Source organism: Lytechinus pictus, chromosome 2, assembly GCF_037042905.1.
Source record: "Lytechinus pictus isolate F3 Inbred chromosome 2, Lp3.0, whole genome shotgun sequence".
In the NCBI taxonomy this organism is placed as follows: Eukaryota; Metazoa; Echinodermata; class Echinoidea; order Temnopleuroida; family Toxopneustidae; genus Lytechinus; species Lytechinus pictus.
In genome coordinates this window covers 56,198,681-56,224,835 of record NC_087246.1, presented here as the reverse complement: position 1 = coordinate 56,224,835, position 26,155 = coordinate 56,198,681, and the positions used below count along the sequence as shown (strand labels likewise).

At 36.3% G+C, this 26,155-nt stretch overlaps 1 pseudogene; it reads right to left on the bottom strand.

Annotated features, from left to right (window-relative positions):
• Positions 1 to 555: 555 nt before the first annotated feature.
• LOC129277386 (uncharacterized) lies at positions 556 to 26,155 on the bottom strand (annotated as a pseudogene).

Genomic DNA, 26,155 nt, shown 5'->3' with positions numbered 1-26,155 from the left:
AAACACACAAAATAAGAATAGTTACCACAGGGCGACCGTGTAAATCTTATGAATTAATTGAAGTTTGAAAACAGAGTATATATAATTATAAGACACATATGTGAATGGAATGGCCCAATGTATCAAATTTTCAAGATCCAATGCATTATCATTATTATTTTTTGGTTTATTCATTATTGTCAATGAAAACATGGTCAGTAAATTTGACAATAATTCTGTTTTCTCACAAAAAGCTCACTCACTGTAATAGTGTACTGTACACGTATATTGTCTTGTCTTATAACAGCCAATGTATATCCTTCTAAATGTTGGTAACGAATAAGATTGACATTAGCAATCACAAATCTTTAAATAGGGCAAAAAGGGGCGTGTTTCATGAGTAAAATTTATTTAAAAGTGAGTCAACAAACCAATCGAAAACAAAGATCACGGTAGTAATCGAAAAGTAATTTACTTTAATTAATTTTCTCTCGGACCTGATACTTGATACAGTTTTAGGAGTATATATGGAAATAGCGGTCTGAACATGAATTGGCGAAAATGATTTTGGGCTTTTGCTTCCTAGGCCAATCTTACTCCACACTACTCTATTTAAAAAAAACTTCTCATTTTCAATGTAATGATGTATTAGAAGTAGGCCTTACTACCATGACATCAAGTGTTGATATAATTAATTTGAGAAAAAAAGAACATTTGTTGCGCCTACTGCATGCCGTACATAATACAAAATTAATCATTATCAATTATCAAGCTAATCAATGACATTAGAAATTAAATTTCGAAACAGCTATCATTAATCATTAGAGGCCTACAGGAATAATTTGGCTTCTTCCCATGTTCCTGCCATTTTACTAGTAAAATGTTGTGATCTCTTCCTCTAATAAATTGTTTTCTGTAGAGCTAATCATTTTTTTTCAATAGTGGACTAGAACGTAATTCAAACAGCATTTGCCTATATAAATCTAGAACCAAACTTCACTGGGCGTTTTGTTTTAGCAAAGCTGGAAACTGCATGGCGAGTGTACGACTTAGCCTCCTTTGTTGCGCCAGTCCTAGGCCGAGAGCAGCGGGTTGCTGGAAGAGCTGTAAGAGACTCTCTTCATGACCAGAATTGATGAGGGTCTGCATGAGATTACGATACCGGTCCTTAGATTCATGTTCTGGTTGAGGTTTAGGAGGAAGGATAAGCTGTACCCCATGCTCGATGGTGTAATACATCCGGGGATTATCTTCACCTGCACATGGATGAGAAGAGAAAATCATGATTGCCGATTTTGGATTTTTTTCGCGCGGTGTCAAAGTTATATGTGTTTGTTTTTTAATGTGACATTTTTGGTCCATTTTCAACGTTACAACGATTTTTTTAAACATCTTTTAAGTAGATCATTCACTGGCCGTTGAATTTGAAGATTAGAAAATTGGTTAATTAACTATCCAATTTTGGAGATTACGTCATGGGTGACGGTGCCAATTTTCGTCGCGATCGCGCTATATCGACACCCGAAGATCGGGGGGGGGGGGGCGCAAAAAGACATCCTTAGGCTATATGCAATTTCAAAATAGCCCTGGCTATATTGGGTTAAGACCAGGTACAATAATTCAATACAGACCCTATACGGCGTTCACCATAATTGACTTTTTGAATTATTTTGTAATCTCTTTCATGTCCAACTATATTCAAATTGTGTTATCGTTCTATCTGGACTACTTACTGGAAGTTCCCATGATTGTCTTGATCTTGACACCACAAACTTTAGGCGTGGAGGATTTCTTCTTCTTCTTGAGTTTCTTCTTTGGTGGAAGTGCTACTCTGGGAGGGCCGAATTCTCCTGGGGCGAGGTATTCATGGATCTTGGGTTGAGCGGGTACTGAGATAGTGGCCTCCACAACCGACGAAGGGGAAGACTTGTAAGCCAATCTTTCCTTGGTAAATCTGAGCATACCAATACACGAAACGTTCATTTTGTTCAAAGAGAGTTTGTTTATAAACGAATGAAAGAATAACCGCTAAATGAATAACAAAAAAAAAGAGAAAAGTTTAGACAAAGCGACAAATAGATAAACAACACATCATGTAAAAAAAACCTCAAATTATTAGTTGGTTTAATTAACTCAAAGATTAACTGATAAAGTATGATAAATCAATTAATAAAATGAATGAAACCTCAATCGGCGTAAAACGGAAAATGAATAATGTGGATTCTGGTTTGTCTTTTCTTATATGCCTGGATTGAGAGGGGGATTAGAGATGAAAGTGAGAGATGAATAGAAAGAAGACAAATGGAATGAAGACATAATGCAGGGAAAGTGAGAATAAAATTTGATGACAGATATATACTTACTTTTTCCAACAGTAGAGGAGTACTGTGAATGTATGAATAGCGGCATCGTGAAACAAACCACGTTCAACTATTCCATGTTGACTAATATCAATGATGTCATCAGCAATCTCTTGGGGGACGTTAATCTGCAGAAAATTCAATTGTCATTCAATTCAAATTGTTCTAAAAAAATAAAGTCGTCAAATCAAGAAATAAATTTGCTTATTCATGTAAAACGAATTATATTACATGTAGTTTCAATCGAAATTCAGTACTGTGAACAATATCTTTCAACTATGGAAAGCTTTAAACTTTTCTCAAAATCTTATCATGATCAAAATCTTATCATGATAGCGCTATCAGTTTAAATACATGTAGTATTATTACTAAATGTATTTCTTTGACTGCTTATATATTATAGTCACCATCATTATCATCGGCGTCGTAACCTTCTATAGAAAAAAAGTCAGCATTGCTGAAGACAGCACGATCATTCAGCAATTCAATTTCCGAATTTTTGCGCTAAATGTGGCCATCCGCTCGTGACATCATAATCATCACCTTTATATTGTTGCAAAATTCTTCATCATTTTCGTCGCAACGACATAATCTTCAGTGTCATCTCCATTGCATCTTCATCATCACCATCACATCATCACCACCATTATCCTCATCATAAGCATCATCATTAAGAATGCGCAGTCGAAATATTCGTTAAATGTTCTACTTCATAGTATTGTTCATGTTAAGTCATATCACGTCTAACTTTTTAACCAAAACGCCATCATCATGGTCATCGCTACACTCCAAAGTCTAAGGAATAAACATAAACCGGTGAATAGTGGCCAGCCGAACATTTTTAATTTTTTTATCCTAAGGACTCTTTAAATCTCAAAAGATAAGAATTCGAATCTTTTAGCTTTAAGTTCCTATCCGCAAGGCTTAAATCAATACCAATGAACGTTAGGAATGGCAAATCGTAAGTCGGTCATCACCCTCATCATCGTCACATCATGGTCACCGCCATTCGAGGAGTGAACACGATCGTCTTACCTGCACCCTCGGTGGTACGAACGAGTCAAGGAAGACGTCAATGATAGCATTAGCTTTCTTCTGTACGTATTCTTCATCCTCGATGGTATAGGTACCGGCTGCCGCAGCACGGGCAGCATTATCGGCTAGTTGCTTGAATCTAGCATAAACAATGAGAAAACGGTGTTTTATAAAATTATAAAAAGTTTTCACGCAAAAAGGAATACAGGCACCTCAAACCCGCACACGCCAGGAACAAATTACGAAGAAGAAAACGGACTACGAAATATGTCATGCATTGTAAATTTGGCTAACGGTATCGACATTATTTGAGATCTATCTTTATACCAGTCCAAAGTAACATAATAATAAGCCACATTGATCTTTTAAACTTAGATAAGTTGACATTCCGAGTTGTATAGCAGTCAAAGGGTTCATTATCTGTATTTGAATGTTTTCAAACTTCTAATAAGTTTAGTCAAAATAAGTGTTTAAATGATTCGTTTAAAATTGTATGGGGATCACATGGATGTTGAGAGAACTCATGTACCTTTCTACTTCAGCCCAGAAGCAGAGATCATTTTGAAGTTTGTCGACGATGACAATCCTCCCGCCAATAATCCTCTTGCTGACTACACCATTGACTATCTGTTCTGTAATATTGAATTTAATTAACAACACACATTTATCTGTATGTCAAACACAAATCTCTATCCTTGTCTCTGAAATGATGTTTTCCCAAAGTATTCGCCTTTATTTTTACAACGCATATCTATGAAAATAGCAAATGATGACATAAAATTCGTTCTGCAAGGACAAATATTTTATTTGAAAAATTATCAAAAGTTTGCGTTATATTAAGAGCCAAACGAATGATCAGAAAAGAAGCTCGTAATAAAATGTAAGCGAAATTGCAGGAAAGGCAAGTATGCCCAGAAGTAATTCGTTTCATCGTCAATTAATGTTAGTCGTGATATAACTCTATAGGATTGTCACCTTGATCTTACTGATGACTATTGAAATCACTCCACTTAAAAAAAGGTTTTAATGTTCGAAAGATGAAACGTTGATTCAAACAAAGGTAAAATTCAGTTGGCGGCCACACGAAATGTCGACGATACATGGTTTATATGTCACGTCTTAAACTCACTTTCAACTTCTCTCTGGACCTCTTTACCAAGGTAATCTTTAAAGAGTGATAAAAGCCAAGGTGTCATGAGGCCTCGTCTGAATTGACACACATTAGAAATGAATATGTTCCACAGGTATCTCTGGAGAGGGGAACAAAGTTAATGTCATCATAATATTAAGTTTGATAACAATTAACAAATTGTTGACCATATTTTTTCAAACTATAGTGCAAACATAGTTACCAAGAATGCGTATGTAATTGTCATTTATTTGAATGTAAGATAAAAGAGCATTGTTTATTATACTTTGCTCACGGGCGAAAGTGTCGTGGCCGGAGATCGAATCCCGGACTTCATGTATTGTACGGGCCTTAGACCACTCGGCTATGGCACCTCCACAGTAATAATAGTAATGACAAACGATATAATTCCCCATAATTACTTCCATAATGACGCCCGTTGTAAAAAAAAGTGTTATTAAATGCGACTCAAAGAATCAAGCAAAAGTTTCAAATGCGCGCTTCTCGTTGAAAATTCAAATTACATGACTGCAAATTCTGGCAGAACATTTCCTCATTAGTTTATGCATTCATCAACTTTTCATCAACATCCCCTTCTTTCTTTCTTCTCATTCTCGATCTCATCTTTCATTATCATCACGACCATTATTATCATTAGTGCGTACAATATCACTGTCATTATCTTATGCCATAAAATTTCAACATCATCACCAGCAAGCAATATTATCATCATTATGTTAAAAATCAATCGTCATTTAACCTATTATTGGTTTATGTCCTTATATACGTTCGCTCTGCATATTGTAACAATCATAATTTATCGTCACGACCTAACAATGGTTTTTAACTTACCGTTCTCCCTTCTTGACCAAACTGTACTTGTGCAGGGGCTTCACTGGCAACATCGCTCGACTCATCGGCATACGATTCCTTATATTCGCCATACCTGAATAAAATGGCACAACAATGCATTTCAGCAAACATTATTTTTGTGTAATACCATTAGCTTAAACAGTATTTGTTTTGAAAAGAGTCACAGTGAATTGATTTGCTTTTTTAATTACAATATTGAGATTGGGGTGTAATGCTACGGTCACCGACATGACCGACTCCAACGTTATTCCAATAACATACTATCCGTTGGTTCGGATTAGGTTTCGTCAGTGTTACTACTATAGCAGAAAGGTATTCGTTATAACGTTCGCAGAACATGAAGTCCAAACCATAATACATGCAGGTGTTTATCGTGGAAATCACATTATTTTACATTTAATTACTAGACCAATACTGTTCTTGACTCACCTCACTTCCACCATCTCCATCCATCCATCCATCCATCTATCTATCTATCTATCTATCTATATCTATCTATCTATATATATATATATATACTTCTCGTTTTCATTCGCTTTCTCGTAGTCTATTTTTAAATGTGTCATGTCCAGTAAAATAAGTAATTGCAATTTCTATATGGGATATGAGTGTTGATATACCATTTCATTTCCATGCTCTTTGCCACGCAGGTCTGTGCTGACATCAGCATTTGTGGCGTGACTTTCTCCATGTTTGGTATATCAGCGATTATATCAGCATCTGTATTAAGATCAGCACCTGGAAAGAGACAGATAAAGTGAATTAGGACAACTAGGAACGATTTCTAGAGAAAAAAAGGAGAATATATAGAGCACTAACTACTGGCATATATATTTTGGGGGATGGGGGCATTGGTTGAGTGCGTGTTGGAAATTTATGATTGCTTTTTTTAACAGTAAAACGTACAATTTTAATACATGATTCGTTAGACAGTATTCACTTGGAAAAAACATAGCATATTCCAAACTGGTTTGGGTATATATCATTCTGCAGACCATGTTGATGTGACTCATTGCGAACCAATTTTAAATTCAAATAGACAAGGCAACTTAGGGCTCCAGAAAGAGTGGTCTACGAGCGTTTCATGAAATAACTTGTCGGACGTTTAATCCGATAAGTCCTGTGCTATCCGACAGTTTCCATAGTAACAGCGCTTCTAAGCCAATCAAAATCAAGGAAAGTTGTCAGATCTGACAAGGGACAAAATGTTCATAAAATGCTCCCACGGTTTCCCAGCTCATTATCCACTCTACACAATTACGTTTCTTACCAAAGTTCGTAGATTTATTGAAATACTTCTTGACAACTGCTTGAGCCTTGGCCTGACGAACTTTCGGATCACGGACATTGCCCATACGGATCTGCTCAACCGCTTGCCAGAAGGAGAGAGGGAGTTCGTTACCGACCTCCACCTGGAGGAAGCGACGGAAGAACTCAAAGTGGCTCTGATCGTGGAGTACCTCCATGAAGCTCCTGCACAATATCAATTTAAACATTTACTTAAGAAATCAATAAAACAGGACAATTGATATTACACGCGGCAGTTATCATGGGTATGTAGGCTTACTATTTGATTTTTTCCACCAGGCATGCCAGGTGAGGCTTGCCAAGAGTTATCATACTGAATCATGGTCACATGCTAAACATCCTTGACAAAGTACTGTCTTTAGGTTTTTCCCTTTTTTGGAAGGGTTCAAGATGTATGTATTTATATCCTTTTGAAACGCTATTTTGCACCCTTTCTCTCTTCGAAAATGACAAAGAACCAAATGTAAGTATACTGCTAGTACCTACAGCAATAAACCCTTGGGATTTGATGAGGTTAAAATCATATTATTCGTTATTAGATAAACAAAATAATAACTTTCAAATAATTCCTGATGTTTTTTTTTGTAAAGAGAGATCGGTTTTACTGATCGATTCACTTTACCTTGGTCTTGAAGGTCTATGAATTGTTTTGCCGCCTTTTCTAATGGCTCGACAAACACCAGTCTTTGCCGTTTCTTGATCTCTTTCTGCTGTGCGAGGCGATTCGTAACCTTGACTACTTTTCATAGCTCGTGATTGAGCACCAGTCTGTTTGCGGGTGTCAGCCTTGCCTGCCTTGAACCGCTCACTCGGCGGTGGACTCTTGATCTTACCTAGATGTTAACACACAAAAGTAAAGTTCATCAGGGCCCAGTAAAGATCGATCTTGGGGTAATTTTTTTACGATAGACGCATAATAATCAGTGCAGTCAATCGTATAAATCAGAATAAGGTTCAATTTCTAATCTTTATTACGAAAGAGAAATTGGATAGACTTACTATTATTGACACGGAGAACAGTTTCACGTCCAATCCGTGACGTTTCTTCAGCTCATCTGAATAAAAGCGTTTTTGTCTCAGAGACAATAACATCGATTGTACGTGGGCGCCAATAGTCGCAAAACGACGATTTCCCGCCAATTCAGACGAGCTGAAGAAGCGTCCCTGATTGGACGTGAAACTGTTCTCCGTTCAATAATAGTAAGTCCTATATAAATATATTTATTTTCTACTTCGTAATTTGACTTTATTCATGGATGAACTAAAACATACATCAGTTTCCTGTGCTTTATATTACAGATCACAAGAAAAGACCTTTAGCATTGGTATTTAAAACCTGAATAAGTAATACGATTATAAGCACAAAAAGACAAGTTCAACTATTCGTTTATGCGATCTTTCATAAAATAAATACATTGGATAGAAATTTTAGCATTTTAATGCAGTCTTGTTATCATTTTCTTAAAGCAAATTTATAATAGCAATACACCATTCAAGTATGGATCTCAATTTTAAAATAATTTGTAAAATTTACTACTATAATTTATTGCAATAGTACAATATATAATCATCTCTAAGCCTGATTTGAGGTTGAGATAAATACACAATATTTTGATTTTGTTTATAATTATAGTGTGCTATACTATATGTATATATTCTGTATATCTGTATATGTATGTTGGTACATGTATATATACACGGAATAATGAAATATGTTCTCTGTCAAGGAAAGAAAATAATGAAAACAAAATAAAGTCCAAGAAAATGTTCTTCGACCCTTTTTCGATTATTTTGTTCATTGTGTATGTATATAGGTCAATGTTTATAAAGAAAGTATAGATTTAGGTAATACTAACGTTTTCTCAGGATTATCATGGTCTTTCTGTGTACACTCCCTTCATCGTCAGACTCTTCATCTGGGTCACTAGGGTCACTGACGTCAGCATCTGTCAAACCTATGTAATCAAAGGAAAATTGCATCAAATCTCAATTCGGGAACGGATTCTTATATGGAACGGCTCGTTTTCTTTTCTTAATAACATATTATGTTATGCAGGGCTCGCTGGTAGAGCAGTTTCCTAACTGAAGTGGCTACCCTGGGTAAATAAAACGTTATTATTATTATTGTTATCTCACTGATTGATTGATTCATTTGTTCATTGTTGCTGCCAAATGACAATGAACACATTCTCATGGTTCCTTTCAATGGCATTATCTTATGACTGCAGTGTATTTAAATATCACATTTCAAATATTAGTCTACCTTTATTCTACTTAATAATGTCTTCTAATACTTCTCGATACATCAGGAAAAAAACTTGACCCTTTTCCTCACATACCTTACTAATGCGTTGTTACGAATGCTTGGCAAAATAATTTATTCATGATTATTATATATAGAGCAGCCATGTGTGTTTACTTATTAAATAATATTGGTGTTTCATAAAGCTATTGGAAATTACCCACGACTCTATGAACGGCAGGTGACCCTTCCTCGTTCTTACAAGACACCAACATTTTCAATGAGTTTCAGAAAAGATTGAACATCCAACAACCCTAATAGACTAATAGCGAATTTTTTATTCATACACCTCTAACTGCTTAACAACAAGAATTTTACTCTCTAGAGGTCGATGTCAGCTTTAGTATATCATGTATATGGGAATGAACGAACAACTTTATCACCCCCCCCCCCACCTTACCCCCGTTTAAATGATCCAGATCGAATGGACTAACCTGCAAAAGGGAACTCTAAACAGACCTTTACTGCTCTCATCATTCTGTATGGGGCTACCGAATTGATCTGATCACCGCTTTCCTGTACCTTGGTAGATGATGCCGCATCATCGATGTTCTCCTTTGAGCTGGTCTTGCGAGCATCGGCGAGTACCTGTGATAGGGTCTTGGGGGCAGCGTTCCCGGGGGTGTCCTGAGGGGTTGCCTTTACCGTGCGATTGGTCATCAGGTTAAGAGTCGGGCTGGTATAGAGTGGAAAGGCACGCTGTTGTGCATTCTTCCGCTCACTCTGTAAAATGGGAATTTAATTTCATTACTGGGTCACAAGATATATGATTCCATTTCTTATCTACTCTCATGGTAAAGTCTGTGAGTGTGAATATGAACAATCGGTTGGTAAAAGGTCGTTTAACGTTGCTGTAGATAAACAGATACCATTTCCTGACATGACTTGTCCTTGTGAAATTGTATAGAACTAGAATCCTGATACGCTCATAAAATCACACTCCTTCACTTTAGATGAAATAAATCTGCAATTTTCTTTTTTCTTCCTTTATCTCTGTTTTTTTCCCTGATAGATCCGTCATTCTCGTTACCTCAATGACCACGCGACCCTCTGATCTCATTTCCCCCTCCCTCTCTCCTTACCTATCTTCGTCTTTAACTCCCTCGCTCTGTCTGTGTCCTGCTCTCTCTATCTCTTTCCCTCTCATCCTTATTCTTTTTTTTTCACTCACCGTCCTACTGATGAAACTGTTCAGGTCGTGTTTTTGGAATACTGCCCATACCTCCCGCAGAGCATCGCACGCAAGATCCTGCGCATGGATCAAGAGTTCTTCACCGTTATTGGCGCCAAGTTGACTTTTCAGTTCCGCCGTTAGCAGACGACCAATGTTTACTTTGCCATCACCTGTGAATAGTTGTGCACAATATTAGGCATTTTGTCTTTGGTTTGCAATATAAAACCCGAATTTACAATGACCTTAAAGATAAGGCTAGCATACCCGACTATCAAAACATATATTTTAGAACAGTATATTGTAAACGATTGGGACCCACATTCACAAAACATTACCAAATTAATTGTTCTCAATTGGTGCCAAGTGCACGTGTTATGACAGAAGGGCTGTAGAAGGTTTGAGGAAAAGTGCTTTTAATGCAAATTATACATCAATGAATCCGTAAGAGCCTTCATTTCTTGTAAAATGAACGAGTGATAAGCAGAGATAAGGACACAAATTCAAATTTAAATCTAGGCTTAAATTTAATGTGCGAAGTAAAACACCATCCAGAACCCCTGCGACCAAACGTTATATGACTCACATGTTGAATGGAGAAAGTTAGTGATGAGGTTACTGGCCAGTCTCTGCCGCCTCGAGTCTTGTTGTACTCCAGCGATGCGATGGCCAGCGTCTAAATATTCTTGAACAGCGTGAAAGAACTTCAGATACCACTGCTCCTTCGAATAGCTGTATCGGACCAAAAATTTCATCCACGGCCAGCCAGCAAACCGGTCAGATAGGACAGCACACATCAGTTGCCTATTCTTCGAGCGGAAATTGGCTTCTCCCAAGTTATAACTAGAAAACCGAGGTTTGGTAATATTTACAGCATTTGTCTGTTGACTTTTTATAGCTGGAAGCGTATCTGTCCGTCTTGGAACCAGGGACCCCATACTATCGACTCCTTCTTCCATTACCTCCAGTGCCTCTGGAAGATTTGAAACAAGCATCAACCTCCTGTCATCTTCAAGAAGTTTTTCTTCAAATGGAAGAAGAGCATACTCAATTCGCTTTATTTGTCTATTGACCATTCGTTCCTTTTTAGTGAATTCCTCGTGCCTTTCATTTTCACTCAGAGATATTGAGTGCATCTGCTCAAGCTTCTTGAGAGCTGTTTTATTGATGTTCGCAAGTGGTGCCACTGCTCCTCTTCTTCTCATCGCCAGTCTTTTGAGAGTGCTGACTAGGTCATCATTGCGATCCTGTAAAGAATCAAGATCGGGAACTTCACTTTCACTTGAGCTTTCTTGCTTTTGTTTTGCCTTTTTTCTCTTTAAAGCTTTCAGTTGCCGTAAACGTTGTCTCTTCCTCTTCTCTCGTTCTTTCTGTAGAGCTTTCAAAGCATTCAGATCAGCTTCAAGCTTGATATCTTTATCTGAGCCTATTTTAGTCTCTTTCTTCTTAGAAGAACCCTTTTCAGCTTTGTCGATGAACAGTGAAAAGTCTCCGAGACGGAATTCGACGGATTGAGATCTCGGTCGACGGGCACCTGGATGCTTTGGCATTCCAGGTGGACGTGGAACTGTACCTGTGGCTTGCACTGACATGCGACGTTTTGAAAGAGAAATCATTGAACCCGATGATACAGAAGCCTGTCCAACAGAGGTTGAGCTAGAGTCTCTGCTAGATGATTTTGATGTATCGGAGTTTCTTCGATACTTATTTAGATCAGCAATGGTACCACGATGTTTAACTTCTTCTTTATCTGGTTTATGTTCATTCTTGACTGACGGCATTTCACCTGACTGTGTCGTTCTGCCAGGATCGGTAACTTCGGTTGAATCAGTTACGTCAGTCTCTGATCCTGTTGATGAAATGGTTAGTTTAAATGCTTTGTCCATTGTACCTGGAGTCTTTGATTCGGGAGTCTTTGATTCGGGGGTCTTTGTTTGACCTTCATCCGACTCTTCACTACTGCTAGAAGATGACCCTAGCTCATCCGAAGAGTCGTGTTTGCTTTCTTCTTCTCTTGCGGATCTAAGCCTTGATGATCCACGTCTTGAGGACCCTCTCCTGGCTGATCCCCTTCTTGACCTACCAGATGATGATCTCCTGTGGGATAGTGGTCTTTGAAAATCCATGTCATCACTGGCCACAGCACTTCTTCGAGGAGATGCACTGAGACATGCTGAAGATCGACGGGAGGAATGCTTGGACATTTTGGATGCTTTCTCACTAGAGAGGGGCGATGTTTCTTTAAAATTGAAAGATAATTATTACAGAAAAAAATGATTATGAGCAGCCTATATGATTGGATGTCAAAATATCATGAAAAGAGCACGACTTTGGTGTCATAGCTTAGTTTGAGATGATTCAGATCATATGACCGAATCGTATTCAAAAGGGTTCATAATGACAGGAATTATGCCAACATTGACAAATTTAAGGCATTTATATTAGTGACATTGTATGAAAAAACAACGCATTTTGTTCTTTTTTGTCTACTAAAGAGTCAAAGACCTAATCAAAGACAAAAAAGAAAACTGGAAACCTATTCGATGTGATTATGATAACTGGAGAACTAGGAATAGGATCACGAATGTTCATGATGTTAGAGTTAAACGAGCAATCTGAAATAGAAATGACCAACTTCAGTTGAATCAATTAGGGATCAAGGCTATTTTGACGGCTTACCCTGCTTTTCACCGGAATCACTTCCCATACTATCAATGGTAGAAGAACTTGAAATGATTGATACCGATATACTCGGAGTGGCTTTAGTTGGTGATGCACTGCGACCTCGTCCGTAACTAGCACTTTCTTCCGATATAGCTGGCAGTGGGAATTCGTCGGTTAACCAGTCATGTCCTTTAAACGTCACGTCTCCGCTCTCCTCCTCCTCCTCCTCTCTGTCGCCTGAAATTCCAGCAGTTCCCGAACGTACCATCTCGCCGGTGTCCTCTATGTTCAGAAACTTTGGCCTTCTGACTTGGTGGGAGCTGAACATGGACATGAGGTTGCCGAGACTCTGTTTCAGGAGCTGGAGTTTACGGATGCTGTGATGGGAGCGAACGTCGGATGGTATCCCTCCTTTCACATCGCCTTCATCATCGCTTGTGATCTCAGATAAGCTACGAACTCGTATAGCATAGCAGTTTGGTCGGTAAACCTGGAATGCAGTTGTCTGAGAGAACTTTGCAAAATGTTGTTTGCAGTGGATGAGGTACCTTGGAACCCAATAGTTCTGTGAAATACACGTAATAAAGTTATATTCATTCCATAAAAAGCTGTGAGCCGGGATGGCGGCCAGGCTAAAGCCAGGCTAATAATGACAATTATCGCCTTTATAACAATAATGATAATTTTTATTTACCTACACGTACATGTAGGACTATACTACTTCAGGTCTTATTATCATTATTTCATTGTTATTATTATCATTATTATCATCATCATGATGATAAATTTTATTGCTATTATTATTATAAACGTTACTTTCATCATCGTTATCATTATTTTATTACTTTATAGTATAACTGACTCATAAAATTATTTCATGTTAAGAGTTTATTTCATTTATTTTCATATTTTTCATTTGACATTTTGTTTCACATAGAACAAAAACAACAATGCATGCATTATTTGAATTACAAACAACTGAACCATATTCATATATAGTCAGTCGAGTAACATAGTTATAGCATATTTTTCAGCGAAAGGAATATGATGTGACCTTCATAAAAGCAAGCTTGTATATAATTTCCAATGAAAAAAAAAATAGTTGAGTAATAATCAACAGAGAACGGGGTTAAACACTTCGAGAAAAAAAAACAAGAAGTGTGATTTTAGTCGTGGAAATCACGTTATTGAGGAAAAACCAGTTTCTTGAGTTTGCATTCAAAAGGAAACAAGTAAGTACATCCTGTTGCATCATTAATTGTCAAGGCGTGTTATAATTACTTTTGATTTAGTTATTTTATATCAGCATTTCCTTTTCTATCTTTCAGTCACGCTATAGGCCTACGTGTTGAGGGAAGTAGATATCGGTCCATTTAGTAGGGGAGAGAGATAGGGTTCCCATGCACCCGAATGATATATTTTTTTAACCTACATTTTTGTAATCCGTAAGATGTGTAGTGAATGAATTTTGATGTTCCCAAAACGAAATATTGTCCCATGGGGTTCAAATTCAAGATGGCGTCCAAAATGGCCGCCATATTCATGGGATTTGGATTTTCGTACATAGATTCCGACACAAACATTCATTTGCCACAAAATTAGTGTCATATAAAAGATAAATAAATTTTCTACAAGTTGATACTATTCATGGGTGATGAAATGGTAATTCGGCTGAGATTTTAGTAAGAAAAGTGCAATTTTGAGATTTTTTTCCCAAAAATTAAAAAATTGCGAAATACATGATTTACCATAAATCTAAAGAAAATTAAGAAATCGCCTCAAAAATTTGTAGAAAACTTTCCTAATATACAATTATTAAGTGGACGAAATTCCAAATCGATGTCGTTTTTAGTCACAAACTTATTATGTCTCAAACTTGAAAATTCAATTTTCAGAAATTCAGCTTTTTTTTACTGCATATCGGAGACTTGGATATATTAATGTATATTGTCACATTTTCAACCCAGAAAATGGAAATAGGCCTTAATAACATTCGAAATTATCTATTATTTTGTTGGTAGAATTTACTACAATCCCTTTATTCTTCGATTTCAAGTCGGTTGATATAGTTTTTAAAAGAATTAAGACTTTTGGCCAAAATGTGTATGTTTTTGGTTAAAAAAATTGCACATGCACTGTTATTGATCAGATTTATTATGAATATCAGTAATAAATGCACAATCTCAACATTCGATATGAAAGATGATGTATCAACGAGAATATTGGCAGGCTTCATGCCACCATGAGTATCTTCATTTGCTTCAGATAGAAGGAAAAGATGCTGAATGTATTAAGCGATTTTGCGCTAAAGTGAAGCCAAAAAGCAACGTCGGTGTGGCAGTCACACCTATGAAAACGATTGCAAAGTGATGAATGGTATGCCATTCAAATAATACAATAGCTCTGATCAGCCTTTCGCATCGATTGTGTTGGTATGACTAACACACCGTAATGTACAGTATATAATGTGCATGGTAATAGAAATGTATCTGATTCAGAAGGATGTAAAGGGAAAAAAGGTGTTTCTGTTACATCATAAAGAAATTTATTTATTGAAGTCTTTTGGAAACATTTATAAGACACACTAGCACTGCAGGTAATAGAGATGAAGTTCTGACATATCAATACATAACTGAAAGGAACATGTCAAAGCTACCCCCACTTCATCTGTATTTTGAATCTATGGCCTGTATTCCTAAATCAGGTCTGTCTTCGAACACAAAATTAGTGTCATATGAAATATGAATAAATTTTCTACAAGTTGGTATTAATTATAGGTGATGAAAAGGTAATTCGGCTGATCTTAATAAGAAAAGTGCATTTTGAAATTGTTTTCCCCCAAAAAAAAAATTTGCAAAATACTTGATTTACCATATATCTAAGAAAAATAAAGGAATTGCCTTGAAACTTTCTAGAAAACTTTCCTAATATACAATTATTAAGAAATTGATTTTTTTACTGCATTTTACAGACTTAAATTACTATATTGTCATTATCTTTACCACCCCTTTTCACCACATTGATAAGTTTTTCTAACCTTCACCTTTTCAATCCTGGAGTCGTATACTAAATGAACTTATTTTGATGTTCTGAAAACTTGAATATTGTCCCTTGGCCGCCACTTTGACGGCCATCTTGGATTCTGACAAAAGAACTCTTACAAATATTTTGAGGGTATTCCTAGTATGAGAAATTAATTGAGTGGGTTATCTTTATTCTTACAATTTAAATCAAACAATTCTGATACATTAAAGTGCCAAAAATGACAAAAACCTCTTTCTGTTGACCAATGTAAAGAAGGGAAGGCATTTTTGGAACATTGAGATGTGTATGGCTGTGTTATTAATCTATTTAATATTTTCAAAAGTAGAAAATGTGGTGACGAATCTGTACCACGGAAAAGGCCTCCTGTAAATTGCATTTTACAACTTCCAACAATTAACTTATATCATGTCAAAATGCAAGCTTTATGGTTCTTAGGGAGGACTTTGACAAACAGACAGTCAATCTTAGAAGTCATTGGCAGGCTCATGTGCTACATTTGGGCGATCTTTTTTAGCTAAAACTTTGTGCCAATGTGATCTTGAAAGATATATTCCTGATCCAGAAGTTGTAAACTTTGGACTGGAAAAGCAATTTTGCTTGCTGCAAAATTCAAGAGAATTTTATTCTCTTTGAGAAAAAAAAAATGGAATTTTCTTGGTTGCCATCCTGGCAACCATGATGGCAGTTTTGGTTGCCAACGTCACCCGGGCGACCGCTAATTTCGATTCCTGCTTTGGAGTGGGGATGGTGGATGGAATTTCCCTCACGTGTGATACGTTCCTTCTCAAGATTCCTCCGTTTGGCTTTGATACTTCGTAAGACATAGGTTCCTCACAGACTTTGGATGCTTTAGCTAGTATCCAAGTGTGTTATCTTGGATGTATAACTCTCACTGGCTGTCCTACATGCAGAGGTGGTAGATCAGAACTTGCATGTCGATAATGCACTTCCTTCACCTTGCCTTGCCTATTCAAGAGAAAATCAGTGGCAGTAGAATCTCTCGAGAAATAGTGACTTGATAATGTGGTTCTGATGGGTCTACCAAATAACATTTCTGCTGGTGATCTAAAGTAACTTTCGACTGGTGTTGCTCTCAGGTTCATTATTGCTAGTTGACTGTCTTGGCCAGTCTGAGAACATTTTGTCAACAGATTCTTGACTGTACGACCCATCCTCTGAGCTAATCCGTTTGATCTTGGATAGTGTGGAGAAGAAGTAATGTGCTTGATATTCCACTCCTTTTTTTTCTGCTGCCTTGCTTGATGTTTCTGGCATGTTTCACTCTGCTTTATCAACTGGTCGATGTCCTCGTTGATGTTTGACAAGAACACTGTCTCACGAGCAAGTCAGCTGGTACTTTCGATTCCCATGTGTCCTATGTGAAGCTGTCCAAGGATATCATTCCTCAGTGACTTCGGTACGATGACTTGACTTCCCGTCAAGAGTATTCCATGTGATAATCCGATGTTATCTCTATACGACCAATACTGCATAAGGGATTTCAATAACTCTTGGATTGTTTCAGGCCAACTCTTAGTAACTATCTGCCATAATGATCTAGGTATTGGATCATTAGCTGTTTCTCTCTGAAGTTCTGTCCTCTTGTGTTTTCCGAAGAGTAATAAGTCGATCGCATATGCAAATCTTTTTCCTAAGAGCAGATGGATTTAACTCTGACACCTAACGGTACATCGCATGCTTCCTTGGGATAACAAAGTCAACTCAATGAATCGGAAAGAATCATGTTGTTTCCAGGTCGGTAATGGACTTGAAACCTGTATCCTTGGACTTTGATTAAAAGCGATCGCTGTAGATGCGGCAGTGCACTTGTAAGAATTTTTTCCATACAATTTCCAGTGGTCTGTAATTGATTATGACTGTGAATTCCTTCTCGAACTGATATTATAGAAGCGTTTGATACCAGACATTAGGACTAAGATTTCCCTCTATGTTTGAGTAGTTGGACTGTGCAGTGGAAAGACTTTGGATGCAAACGCAGCAGGTAACCATCCTGAAGCAAGGCATGCTCCTAGATCTTTCATTGATGTATCCATCTCGACAGGCCTCTCTCTCTGGGTCATAGAACTATAGGCATGCACCTGATGATACTGCACATTTCAGGCTGTTCAAGGAATGTTCATGATCATCGTCCCAGATGAACGGTACTTCCTTGTGGAGAAGTTATCGAAGTGGTGCTGACATTTCCCACAAATTAGGAATATATGCTGCTAGGTATTTGAACAATGTTAGGCCTTTCTGAACATCATCCTCTTCGTCCTTGGGTAATAGTACTTGGGTAATGTGTTGGCTTCTACCTTGCTAGGATCTGAGTAGATATCTGATCTAGTGCACTTGGAGCCAAAGAAGTTGATAGCTTCTTTCTTGATTGTGCACTTGGAGCTGTTGAACACTGAGCCTTCTTGCTTTGCCGTCTCCATGAACAAGTACCGATTCTTGTCGTGTTCCTCCACGTTGATCTTGTCCTTCAATTAATGTGCTGCACTTGCGTGGTGCGTCTATGGTAGGTTTAGCGATGTCCTTGACATGAAACATCGTTTTTTCCTTTGAAACTACCAATAGCATCGAACTGCTCTGGAAATGCTTGTTCGAGATCCTCATCACTTGTGATAAGTAATTGTTCAGGTTTAGGGTTAGGTGTTGGTGTGTCATAATTGTACATTGTGATAATTCCAAGGTCAGTGCAACCTAACAACCCAATGATAGCTGAAACCTTGACATCTGGTACATAGAATGTCTATGTTGACCATTTTGGACTGTAACATTTTATGTCAAATTAGTGTACCTTTACATTTAATTGGAATCTCACCATAAGCTTCAAGTTTTACTGGTGTTTGTTTCACTAATGATTCCCACTTTGAACTTTATATTTCCTTGGCGTACGGACTATGATAGTGTTAGTACTTGCACTTGAGTCAACTCTTAGGTAGAGCTTATGTTGACCGGCTCTGTGGGCATATGTAAATGTTAGCAAATGCTACTGTGCCTTCTGAATTTACAACTGTGTTTGGTCCATTGGTATGTATTATGTCAAATTATGCAAAGTTGGATAGACTGCCTTTAGACTGATAATGATCAGGATCTGTGATAGTATCGTGTGCTGTGTCCATTTCGCTGATTGGTTAGTTCTTTCGACGTTTTGATTTTGATCGTGATTTCTTTTGTTTTGGTAAACGACCATCACATACCATGTCAGATCTTCGGTCCTCTGAACTACGTTATGGTTTTTAACAATGATTACTTTTTGACTGTCGACAGAATTACCCCCAATGATTTTTACCGTGGAGAGCAAATTCCATTAATATTGACCCCCAAATGGTTCATAGTTGTCTGAGAATGATAATTGAGGATTTTTCCTTCATTATGAAAGCAAACGGAACAGAGTTGTAAACATAAGAGATATACAATAAACAGAATATTGGCTCTTCATAAATTTAGAAAAGAGTTAGAACGTGTTGGAAAATAAACCTGATTTTGGAATACAGGCCATAGATTCAAAATACAGATAAGGTGGGGGTAGCTTTGACATGTTCCTTTCAGTTATGTATTGATATGTCAGAACTTCATCTCTATTACCTGCAGTGCTAGTGTATCTTATAAATGTTTCCAAAAGACTTCAATAAATAAATTTCTTTATGATGTAACAGAAACACCTTTTTTCCCTTTACATCCTTCTGAATCAGATACATTTCTATTACCATGTACATTCTATACTGTACATTACGGTTTGTTAGTCATACCAACACAATCGATGCGAAAGGCTGATCAGAGCTATTGTATTATATTGAATGGCATACCATTCATCACTTTGCAATCGTTTTCATAGGTGTGACTGCCACACCGACGTTGCTTTTTGGCCTCACTTTAGCGCAAAATCGCTTAATACATTCAGCATCTTTTCCTTCTATCTGAAGCAAATGAAGATACTCATGGTGGCATGAAGCCTGCCAATATTCTCGTTGATACATCATCTTTCATATCGAATGTTGAGATTGTGCATTTATTACTGATATTCATAATAAATCTGATCAATAACAGTGCATGTGCAATTTTTTTTACCAAAAAACACAAATTTTGGCCAAAAGTCTTAATTCTTTTAAAAACTATATCAACCGACTTGAAATCGAAGAATAAAGGGATTGTAGTAAATTCTACCAACAAAATAATAGATAATTTCGCATTTTATTAAGGCCTATTTCCATTTTCTGGGTTGAAAATGTGACAATATACATTAATATATCCAAGTCTCCGATATGCAGTAAAAAAAGCTAAATTTCTGAAAATTGAATTTTCAAGTTTGAGACATAATAAGTTTGTGACTAATAATGATATCAATTTGGAATTTCGTCCACTTAATAATTGTACATTAGGAAAGTTTTCTAGAAATTTTCGAGGCGATTTCTTTATTTTCTTTAGATTTATGGTAAATCATGTATTTCACAAATTTTCAATTTTTTGGAAAAAATTCTCAAAATTGTACTTTTCTTATTAAAATCTCAGCCGAATTACCATTTCATCACCCATGAATAGTATCAACTTGTAGAAAATTTATTTATCTTTCATATGACACTAATTTTGTGGCAAATGAATGTTTGTGTCGGAATCTATGTACGAAAATCCAAATCCCATGAATATGGCGGCCATTTTGGACGCCATCTTGAATTTGAACCCCATGGGACAATATTTCGTTTTGGGAACATCAAAATTCATTCAATAAACATCTTAAGGATTACAAAAATGTAGGTTAAAAAAATATATCATTCGGGTGCATGGGAACCCTACCTCCCTACCAGACTAATTATAAGGTCAACTTGCAGATTCCTTGACTGAAATGTAGACGTATTGAATCCGATAGCACTAAAAGACCTAAAGCCATGCTCAAGGTTTGGAAAAGGGTAGGAATGTGGATTATAAATCGAGTATCATCTAACATTCAAATTATACATGTATGTACATGTGTGTAATTTGGTCATTGCATCTATTTTCAACCGTTGGAAGTTCAAATTTGAAGTTGGTTCATATCTAGCGCCCTCTCTAGGCACAGCTTTTGTGTCTTCAAAAAGAGCTTTTTGAGCAATTATCTGATATATCTAGAGAATGGATATCAGAATGCTACAGAAAACGATTAAATCCTGAGATTTTCAGCCCATTCCATGTATTGGAATAGGTTATTATCAAAAGGAGAAAAAAAACCTACATATACTTATTTATTTTAGTGGCTACGTACCGATATAATAATTAAAAAAAAGAAAATCACAAAGAATGTGTCAAAATAAAGCAAAGATTACACACACCTGTAGAGATTTGAGAATGAAACCCTGAATAGCAAGGCAGGTATCCCGAGTCACCTTCTGTAGTGTTGCGCTTTCATCAGTCATTTCTGTATCCGTAGAACTACTTAGACTTGAATCTGGAAGTTACAATCACATTCATACTACGAGATTATATCATTATCTGCACGTTAAGCTAAACCTAAAACCTAACCTCCAAAACTAAATAAACCCTAATCCTTAACTTTACATTATTCTGAACCAAAAACTCTATTGCATCCTAACTCTAACCCTATGTCCTCTGAGATATTTCGACTGGAGAAGCTATCGCAGGAGCAGATATCGAGTCACCTAGAGGTTACCATATTTCCTTCGGTCTAATCAAAATGAGCACGTACATTTTGAATTTAAACGGACTGCGGATAGTGGGCCGCATAGGCATAGTAATATATAGTATTCAGAAGAAGATCTATTTTTCCCCTAAAGGGACAAAATCTCTTGACCTTGAAAGACTTCTCCCCTCCCTCTTCTTACGGCCTTTCAGCATAATGTTTTGTCGTACTTTAATCTTACTTTGATGTCTTACAATCTTAATGTCTAACTCTTTATTGATTATACTTTTTACTATGATTTTTTTTATATACCAGGAACAAGAAGCAAAACGGTAATGATTTTATTTTGACCTTGTGATCCTGTTTAATTTAAATATGCATGAATAAATAAACAAGCAATAAATTAAGAAGCATAACTCCTTTCCAACATGGGTAAGAACAACTTTTTGGTAAAATGCTATTGGAATTAGGCCTATAATTATCATGTAAACGTTTCATGAAGATGACTTTTGAACTAGATAATTCAATCAAGAGTTTTATTACAATTTAAAGCAGGTCTTGCTTTAAATTTATTCAAAGACTTACGGTATAACTGAAGAGGGGTCATTTGTGCAGCTGGAGGTACCTTGACGTTGCGACTCTTAAAATACTTGGTTTCCATCCTACGATAGAATAGTGCCCATTTCTCTTCCCCTTGGTTCGCTGCTCTGCGGAACCTTTCCGTATCCAACCAAAACTGTACAGAGTTCTCTCCGACAGTTGATGAGATGAAGCAGCGAAATCTGCGCATGCCCGATGCTTTCTTCAACCAGCGTGTCATCAAACAGTGATCCATCATTTTCTCCTTGGCGCCTGTAAGCAGATGATAATGGACAAGGAAAATTGATAATGACATACCTGAAAGAATATTACAAAGAAATGAACAATCAACTGACACCTTCCAATTATCTGTCTGTATGTCCGTCTCTCCCTCGCACGCTTTCTCCCTCTCTCTCCCTCTCTTTATTTCTTTCTTTCTATCTTTCTTGCTTCCTTTCTTTCTTTCTTTCTTTCTTTCTAAATCTCTCTTTATTATTATAATTTTTTTTTTTTTTTTTGGGGGGGGGGGGTAAGATTCATAAATCTCATTAAACTGAAAAAAAGTTCCAAATTTATTGTTCTGTTTGGCACGATGAACGCCAAAACAATTAATAACCTTTAATTCTCTGAAGCCAGACTTATTTGAACTGCTCAGGGGTCTTGCTTTTAACAAGTTATTCAATGTTATATTCTCTGTTACTTACTTGTTGAATCGAGTCCATAATTGAATACGAGATGAAGTTGACTTTTTTGAAGCTGCTTGCATAGTAGATATTCAAGGTAGAGATCACTTTTGAAGAAAAACGGGGCTCGCTTTGTTCGTACCCATCTCATCAATTTGATTCGATCTACACGCTTCACATATGAGTGAAAATAAAATGTGAGGATGATTGTTCACAAAGAACTCTAAAAGTCAACATTAGGCATCCGTTTGTATCGAAAGACGATGGCGTGGCACTATTTGCTCTAGATTACAGTCCCACTCTTGAGTGGCAGTATTTAATCTGAAGTCGGGATTATGAATAAAGGAACTTCTATGAATTATATGTTTATGTGCACCCTATCTGAGGATAACTTTCGCATTGCAGATTGAAGTCATAATGACAGCATGCACAGATAATCTATCAGCTGCATATATAACAGCTGATATTTCTGTGGCCTGCGCCGAATGTTACACTAAAAGCCATAAATTATTAGCGGTTATTATATAGTGTTCCTACATACAATTCTCCGCAATGGTAATGAACATGACTTGAACTTTGAATGCACTGGGATCTTTTTAGGGAGGCACTTTTATTAGGTTTGACGGAGAAATGTGGATTTAAACTCAGCGCTGTGATCCCGTGAGGTCGAAGAGGGGCGCGAATATCTTGATATTGTCACCCGAATTTGTCCATAAAAAGGATGACCCAAGCACATAATCATTTATCTCTTTTAACCATTATCTGGTCTGCACACGTACCATATTCAAGGTAGAGATCACTTTTGAAGAAAAACGGGGCTCGTTTTGTTCGTACCCATCTCATCAATTTGATTCGATCTACACGCTTCACATATGAATGAAAATAAAATGTGAGGATGATTGTTCACAAAGAACAATGCTCTGTGTTTCCTCCGTGTGCAAATTTTGGTGAAAATAACATTGTACTTTATTTCAAACGTGAAAAATAAGAGTATAAAGATACGATTATGATGAAAGAGTACAATTTAACTTGCGTCAAATTCAACTCCAAACCGACAATTACTGACATGCAGGTAATACGAGTTTGATTCCGTTCCAACTGTTGATAGTCTCTTTATGAATTACATTACCACAGACGATTTCTGACTAATATTCTCCAATATGTTGTGTAGGTTTATATTTAATCTTCTTTGTGTGACGTTTAATGATGTCATTCTCTCTATAGCCAACATCCCCTGTTAGGTTTGCGCCCCTTCATTTTTGTTTTTGTTTTTATATTTGCGGTGTTTTATCTAAATATGTTTCCTGTTGATATTTGTATTTTTAATCATTTATGTTCATCACTGATTTCATTTATCTTCTGTACATCATCTATTATTTTAATCTGGTTTTATTGTGTCTAACTTATATGTTAAATGTTTTGGACCCCACGGAAGACCAGCGTGACTGTGCCAGTCACGCTGAATGTGGGCTATCAACCGTATTTATTTGTATATAATTATGCTTTTAATACGGAAATAAAAACTACTACTACATACACTTTGCGTTCTGAGTGTATGCCTATATATGAAAAAATATTTCTTTCAGAATTGTGTTTACACAGAAATATCAAACTATTTGAAAAATAATACAAGAAGTAGTAGGCCTCATGCAGCTGAAGAACCATACTTACATATTGGTTTCTTTTTAAGGGTGGATCAAGTTCAAAGCTTTGGTCTGAAAATTTAAATAGTAGTTTCTGAGAAAACACCTAGAAAAATTAAACAGAAATGGGAAATGTTTTTAGAGCAAAATAAAATAAATACCGAGGATAATATTAATCGAGAAACCTTGTCATGAATATACATGTAGTTTGCATTTCAGTTTTCCAATTATTGAAGTAAAATAATGACTTAAAAATGGTAATAATATAATTTGCGTGAAATCAGGAATAAGGTTACTAAAAATAAGATGGTGAAATCTTGAAAGAATCGCATTATTGAAAAATGAAGAAATAATGAATAGGAATCCTTGATTGATAAATCGGTGAGTAGAAAACAAACAGATAGAAACACCAACAAAATAATGAGAGGGAAAACACTTCCATTCCATCATCATTGAGTTGTGTTTTCCTCCATAAACACCAAGTTCACAGCTGGACAAGGCCCTATAGTGCATGTACACATCTTACAAAGATCCAAAATATTAATCGTTCCGAGTATAATGAAGTCATTTTGTGAAATCGTGCATAAACGTTCCTACCCTATATATGCCAATATCATTTCCTATACGATTAATTTGAACATCCCATCGGGTTTATAAAGCCATAATACAGTCATGTAAGGTTTTGTCCGATTAAGTGATTTTGTATAATCTTTAATTTTCTGCTTCTCAGATTTTTGTTCCTTCTTCTCTTTTGATTAAACAACTTGCCATTCGTGTGCTGAATGCTGATTAACATTTGTCCATCAAGTTATTCAAAATATTATTAAAGTCATTCATATATTGTCATTATACTTTCTATTGTATTTCTATTTCTTGTTTATCAAAAATAGGTAATTCACTCTTATTTTAAGAATCTTTTGCTTTTTGCTTAATTCACTCTGAAGTTAAGAATCTTTTGCTGATATTTTACACAACAGCCATAAAGGACCTGCTACAAATTACAATTAAAATGGGTTGGTTGATGCAAAGTACAAAATTATAGTTATTGGTTATAATATATAATCATAGTTAGAGATTATATCATTTCGATGGATTAAGGGAATGATAATTGATAATTCGTAAACTTACCGGTAGAGAGAGAAAGACGTTGAAGTAATCTACGAAAGTCTTGTCGCATAGAAGACGGGCAAACTCTGATTCGGAGGGGATATCCCCTGTTGAAGCGAAAAAAGGCATGCAAAATCATATTGCAACAATGTCGGGCAATGATTTTGAAGATGCCGAACGAATTGTGTCCGGACAGCATGTGTATCCGGACAATCGATTTTAAACAGCCATTTGGAAAAGTTATCAAGCAAAGTCTCATAAATTTTTAATACAAAATGTTAGGCAATATTTTAGAGAACAAATTTGAAGAAGATTAAATCTATTGAATTCTTGTTTTTTTTTGCAATCCAAAGACAAAAAAGTAAGGCTTCAAAATTGTAAAGTGTCCGGACACCCCAACTCCATCCTATATTTTCGCTAAAATTAATGTAATGCATATTTCTTTCATCATAATAGTTCAACGCGTCACTAATTGTTTTTCTCAATTTATCAAATCAAATTTTAATAAAGATATGATAAATTCACTGAGCTACCATTATTGAAAAAAAAAAATCGGTTTTGGATGTTTTCCTTTTAAAAAATTCCCAAATTAGATAAAGACTAGTACATAATATAGTACATACCCCTTGGAACTATTTCACTACTGTCCTTTTCCAT